The 6,789-nt window shown below is 41.1% G+C and overlaps 1 long non-coding RNA gene across 1 annotated transcript; it reads right to left on the reverse strand.

The window, feature by feature from the left end:
* Window positions 1-2,391: 2,391 nt before the first annotated feature.
* LOC107796211 (uncharacterized) lies at window positions 2,392-6,364 on the reverse strand. Its single transcript, XR_001650341.2, has 4 exons — window positions 5,986-6,364; window positions 3,393-3,822; window positions 3,126-3,316; window positions 2,392-3,059 (listed from the first exon to the last, which is right to left on the reverse strand). It is a non-coding gene; the product is annotated as an uncharacterized LOC107796211 (long non-coding RNA).
* Between the last annotated feature and the right edge of the window lie 425 nt (window positions 6,365-6,789).

A 6,789-nucleotide genomic window follows, 5' to 3' on the forward strand; every position in this document is an offset into this window, starting at 1 on the left:
TCGGATCCTGAGGAATCGAGGACTCTACGCACAAAGGCTGCATGGTTCACATTGGCCGAGGATGGAACACTATACAAGAGAATGTTCGATGGACCATTGGCGAAATGTTTGGGACCAGGAGAAGTCGACTACATTCTACGGGAAATTCACAAGGGCACTTGCAGAAATCATTCTGGTGCCGAGTCATTAGTTCACAAAGTCATCAGAGCAGGATACTATTGGGCCAATATGGAAAAAGATACAAAGGAACTCGTTCGAAAGTGCGACAAATGCCAAAGGTATGCACCGATGATTCACCAACCCGGAGAGAAACTCCACTTAGTCCTATCCCCATGGGCGTTCATGAAATGGGGAATGGATATCGTCAGCCCTCTACCATCTGGCCCATGTAAAGCTAACTTCATTTTGTTTATGATTGATTATTTTTCTAAGTGGGTCAAAGTACAAGCCTTCAAAAAAGTCAGAGAAAAAGAAGTCATAGACATCATCTCTGAGACCATATTGTATGCCGATTCGGGACTACCAAGATTGTATATGACAATGGAAAACAATTCGTCAGTATCAAAGTGACAAAGTTTCTCGAAGACTACAAAATAAAATGATCATGTCGATGTCGTATCATCCTAGTGGGAACGGATAGGTCGAATAAACAAACAAGACCATCATAAAAAATCTAAAGAAAAGATTGAACGATACTAAAGGAAAATGGAGAGAAATATTGAACGAGGTCCTTTGGGCATATCAAACAACGTCGAAATCCAGTACGGGGGCAACACCGTTCTCTTTAGTCTATGTTGCCGAAGCTCTGATCCTGGTCGAAGTCGGGGAACCTAGATTCAGGTTTCAGTATGCAATGGAAGATTCAAATCACGATGCTATGAATACGAGCCTCGAAATTCTAGACAAAAGATGGGAAGCCTCCCGAATGGCCGCACAAAAATAGCGGATCGAAAGGTATTATAATCGAAGAGCCAATCTTCGACACTTTAAAAGGTCACCCTCAATACTCGAGAACCAAACGATGGAAAACTTGCCCCAACTTAGGAGGGACCGAATCAGGTTCGCGATATCTTTGGAAAAGAATCCTACAGACTTAGCATAATAGACGATGAGTAATTACCAAACAATTGGAACGTATCACTCCTCAAACGATAGTACTGTTAAGGTGTGACCTTCTCCATTTTCATTTATATTTTATACAAACCAATTACAGGTGTTCAATTGGAGACATCGAAGGATTCTTCATCACAAAGTCCTTAGGTCTGAAAGCACGCGTTGCACTCTTTTTCCCTTAGACCGATTTTTGTCCCAAATGGATTTTTCCTGCCAGGTTTTTAATGAGGCAACCATTGTTCATGCTAACCTAGATAAATTCAACAGTATTCGAGGCTTCTTTACAATTAACCTCGAATACTGAGAGGCATCACCCTCGGATGTCAACTTTGTTACAAGGAAGATACTTCGTGTCAACTGGGTCTTGATAGGTTAAATTTTGTAAAGGCCAAGCGGCCAAACGAACCGTGCCCATGTAGATTACTCGAGCCTTTAAAGCAAACATGTACGCATGTATAATCTATTGAGAAAAGTATTTTTCCTTGCCGAATATTTCATACCTTAGAGAAATTTTACTTTACAATTTCATAATTTTGGTCTATTGTGGAAACAAGCTTAAGGGCCAATCATAGCTGAAATTCAAACAACATATTTATGCTCGGGGACTGTCGTCCGAAAAATCAACGTAATCATATTTTTTAAGTCTCGATATCATAAGACCTTAAAAAGGCAACCCTCGTTTTTATAGGCTATGGCCACCTCGCTCAGGCACTGACACTTCGAATAAATTTGAAGTATAATTAAGAAACAAGCCCAAGAGGCAAATCTCAAGTTAAAGGCTATAGCCAAACTAATACGGTTCAGAGACGTCTGAATTTCGTAATAAAAACAGGCCTTCTAATATCTTCACAAAACCTATTAAAAAGGCTACCCCTGGCAAAATTATACAGGGTTTCGATAACATCAACCCTCGAAAATCCTAAAAGAGTACCGGATTGTTCGAACTCTCGAACAACCTTATTTCATGCTAAGGCATAACAAATTTTATATGATTAACTTTTGTAAGTCGAAAAGGGAAAAGAGACAATCTTTTGAAGCCATATGGGCCAAATTCAAGCGCTTAAGGGTCGTTCCATTTTTTGAGTTCGGGAAGTCATCCTCACTCAACGAAAACCTAAGGGTCATCCTACTTCGAGTTCAAGCAAGTACTCACTTGATTATAAAGACTACACTTGTCCGACTTCGATCAAATTGCCCAAGCCTCGTACTTATGAAAGTTTTCAAGGCATGGCCGATACAAAATTTTCACAAGACAGAAATTGAAATAAAGACAAGTGAGAGAGAAAAGAGATCTTTTATATATATATGAAAATATTTACAACGACCGATCAATATCCTACACAAAAATTCAAAAAAGAAAAGTTCTATCTGCCTAATTTTCCTCGGGAGCAACATCTTCGTCATCGGGATCTTCTCCGCTCTCGGATCCACTCACGCTCTCAGAATCATCATCATCGGAAGAGACCAATGCTCTGGCTTCGGCTTCAAGTTCTTTTGTAATTTATCTCTATAATAAGATCGAAGCCACGGGTGTGGATCTCCTCAAGAGTCTCTCTTCGAGACTGGCACTTGGCATCCTTGGCAATCCGGTATGCTCGAGTCTGATCAGTATTAGCAACTTCCTTCACTCGAGCTTGAGCGGTTTCGGCATCAGATCGGTAGACGACCATGATTGCCACAGCATCGGCCTTAGTTGTATCACCCTTAGATTTTGCCACGGCAAGCTCTATGGCCAACCGAGCATGGAGCTCCTCAATTTCCTTGGCATGTGCCAAGTTCCTCTCTTTCAGGATTTGAAGTTGATTTTAAGCCGAGGATAACTGGGCTCGAGCAGTCTCTTTCTATGAGGCTAGGCAGTCCATATTTTTTTTCCACGCTATGGTTTCCGCCTTCACTGCATCTACCTCTCCACGGAGTTGTCCGATCATCTCGTACAATTGCTGGACCTGTGAGATCAAATTATTAACCACCACTCTCGAATTAAGGCCATGATCTTCTAAGACTGTATTTACCTGCTCGGTTAGCTCGCTCTGTTCTTTTTGAGCCATGGCCAGTTCAGCTCGGACGCCTTTGATTTCTTCTTCTTTCCGCCCAATAAGGAGTTCAAGGGCACTCTTCTCCTCGGTAAGCCCTTGAATATCGGTCTCATACCGGCTCAGTTCTCCTCGAGATTTGAAAATGCCTCCTGATAAAGTGCCAAAGCCTACACACAGATAAAAAAATTAGATAAGAAGAGAAAAAAGTACAAATATGAAATCACAAGGGGAATTAAAGCTTACCTTAACTGATGTGCCTCATAGAAGAGACTCGCTCCATCTGAATCCTTCCCCTATGTCTCCAAGTCACTCGAGCCAGTGATGTCCTCGATCCTAGTAAAATAACCACGAAAAAGGTCTTCTCATCCGAGGGCGCCTTCTACATGAGGGGTCGTCATGGCCCGAGCCTCCCGAACTTCCTCTTCTGATAATAAAGGAAGCGAATGGGAGTCTTCGATTTGTATTTCCCTAAGTGGGTCACTTGGGGCGCTCTCTATATTTCGAGGAGCCTCAGGACTGGCCTCCACATCCATTTCCGACGCCTTCCCACCCCGAGATGGGGTATCTTCGGCTCCTGTCAGCTCGGGGACTCCAACTAAATTCCCCTCTAGTGGCCTTTTGACCCTCGCTATTTGTTCGTGTTCGAGCTGTCACACCTCTTTTTTCCTACACCCTGGAAAGGGCGTAAAGGAGTTTTTCCAATTAAAGGACAATCGGAACGGGATTTAATTATTAATTATTTAGAGTTGCCACTTGGGAGATTAATGGTGTCCCAAGTCACCGGTTGAACCCCGAACCGAAGAAATTTATGACTCTGTTACAGTCTGCGAACCAGAAATCCGAGTAAGGAATTCTGTTAACCCGGGAGAGGGTGTTAGGCATTCCCGAGTTCCGTGGTTCTAGCACGGTCGCTTAACTATTGTATTTGATTTTATCTGATTTTAATACCTGCTAGCTTATGTGTCTTTTATTCGTAAACCGCTCTTCATCATTGTTTAGTCTAAAAGAATTGCGACGTCGTGAAAACGCGTTTCGAACCACGTCGCAATCAATGCACCCGTGGTTGTCAACACATTTTGACTTCGTCGAGATTTGGATTTGGGTCACATCAATGCGCACCCGAGTTTAAGAAGGTAAATTATTAAAATACGCGCCTAAAGAGACTAACGCGTTATTATCTTTGGGGAGGGTCGTGAAATTCGCTAAGCGGACCGTCCCAAATTCTAACTATATTAAAGGCATAATTATACGAGGGCCACGCATTTGTCATTTTATTTGGCGCGGCGCACCTCAAGTCCATTTTAAACGATGTTTAAACTTACAAGAAGAACTCGGAGGACCATAGACTATTTGTTATCTACTATAGCTCACCTCCAATTGAAAAGGATTCAATTATCTAGGTGCTAAAGGGTCCAGACCATACTAAAGTTCAAACAAACGGAATGTAATAAAAGCTAATGACTGAAATCAAAACCAAGCCTAGCGTGAGGCCCAACTTTCCACTATCATAAGATCCTTGGGGCTTCGATGTCAAACCAAACTAAGTCCAAGAAAGAGCCCAAGTTAACAGCAGGAAGAAGAAATACTTTAACATATAAGCTTCTGAATAAGCTTAGTTTGCATGCTCCAACCAAAACTAATAATGCAACTGACCCGATTCCTCATAATCAACTGGAAAATAGCATATTCATTCACCTAAATTGTGCATCTATTAAATTTCCAAAAGAAGGTAGTAAGTAGAAAACTTGCAGAACATGCGTGCCACAAATTTATAAAAAAAAACTGCTAGTATTCATTCAAATGCATCTCAACTCCTTCACACCATGACTGTGTAAAAAAAAAACAGCCGATTTCGCACCGTGAAACAGCAGTGAAAAAGCCCCGAAATTAGTACAAAAATCATGCCAAAATCACAGTTCAATATCTGGGGTAACACATGATTGATTTCCTAACACTCTCGGTATCACTCAAATTTAACTTACCCAGAAATGAAATCAGTTGAAAACAAACAAACTACAGAATCCTCCATTTTGGTTCAACAAAGCATGTGGTATCAAGCAGAGCACTGACTGATTTAATAGAATTATGTGCCAAGGAAATCTTAGTTCCAACAATGATTTATTTCAATCAAAGAGCAAGAGAAATACTAAACTTCAACAAGAGAACTACCAAATTCGAACAGCTCTCACCACACATGGAGAATCAGTGATATTAAAAAGAAGAATGAGATATGCCTGAAGTTAGAGTTTTCTGATTAATCAAATCGAGGCAATTACACGGACTGAAACAGAGCAGCAGTTACAACTAAATCAAAACAGCTTCAGGACATTAATCACACGAGTTTCACTATCGATGCCACTACTGAAAAGAAACGAAGATGTTGTCTAATCTAGATTCCAACATTATGCTACTACCAGTAAACTAAGAGAATGCTAACAACAGGCAACCAAGCAGCAACTCATGTTCTTCCAGACAATCTCATGGGAGCAGATGTTTTGCAACGAAAGGAAACAAACGATATACAACACGTATTCCTAAAACACACGATCGATTTTCATACTTATTTTGGCCCTGCTATTCTAAACAGCATGTTTAAGCAATGGCTAAATCAAATACTTCAGATAAATTCTTAAGCATTCCAACTGATGTTAAAAGAAATAGAAAAATAGATATGAAATCCAGTCGATCATAACAAATGGAAAGAATAGGGAGGAAGAAAAGAGAGCGAAGATTTCATCATAGTAACAAGGAAGTATTCAGGGACATATGCAGACTTCATTCACCTCATTGCACAGGGTTATTCGACATCACTTAATTTCGAAAATGAAACTAGTACCTGAAATCAGCTCTTCAATTAACAAAGTTTGGCGATTACAGCGAATCACTCGAACCAAAACCAAATGAATCCACCACAAAGGATTTCAGAACCAAAACCAAATGAATCAATGAAGACCAGGATACCTCGACTAGAATCCACGACGAACAACAATGACAATGAACTCAAAACAGCCTCCGCTCAATCGAATTCCACATCAGAACCAGATAATCGAAGAATGAAATTCAAGGATCGAAAAAAAACAAACAAACTGAAACTCTTTGCTTTTGTATTTTTTAGAAATTCCAGAAAAACAAAGAAGAAGAAGTCACAATTTACTCTCTGAAAATCTATCCCCCCAAAAAATCTTCTTCCCCCAAAAATCTTCTCCCCTCAAAAAAATCGGATTGAGTCCTTTTATGAAACGAACCCCTGATGAATGTAGGGCTCGGATTGAACGAAATCAATCCAATGCCTCACATTCATCCAACGAATCGTCTCTAGGACCTTCCAATCGTGTGCCTTCTCTCAAAATCGAGCGAGTGAACAAAAACGAATCTTGGCATCAGAAAATCCGTTAGCAACAGGAAGAGGATAGATAGAGGGACGCGTGGGTTAGGTCTTGATGCTCACTCGCGTGAATTTTGACGATTTTGGGGCTTGGTTCGGATGTTCTTTGGGAGAAGAAGAACAGTCGCGACTGGGATTAGGGGTCTGGGGATCTGATTGTATTTTGCGTGTGTATATGGACAGGTCGGGTCAGGCGGGTGTGGGCCGAGTTTACGCGGGTTTCGAAAGGGGAAACGTTTGGGCCAGGGAGGTGGT

The sequence above is a fragment of the Nicotiana tabacum genome, chromosome 5 (assembly GCF_000715075.1).
Source record: "Nicotiana tabacum cultivar K326 chromosome 5, ASM71507v2, whole genome shotgun sequence".
NCBI lineage: Eukaryota > Viridiplantae > Streptophyta > Magnoliopsida > Solanales > Solanaceae > Nicotiana > Nicotiana tabacum.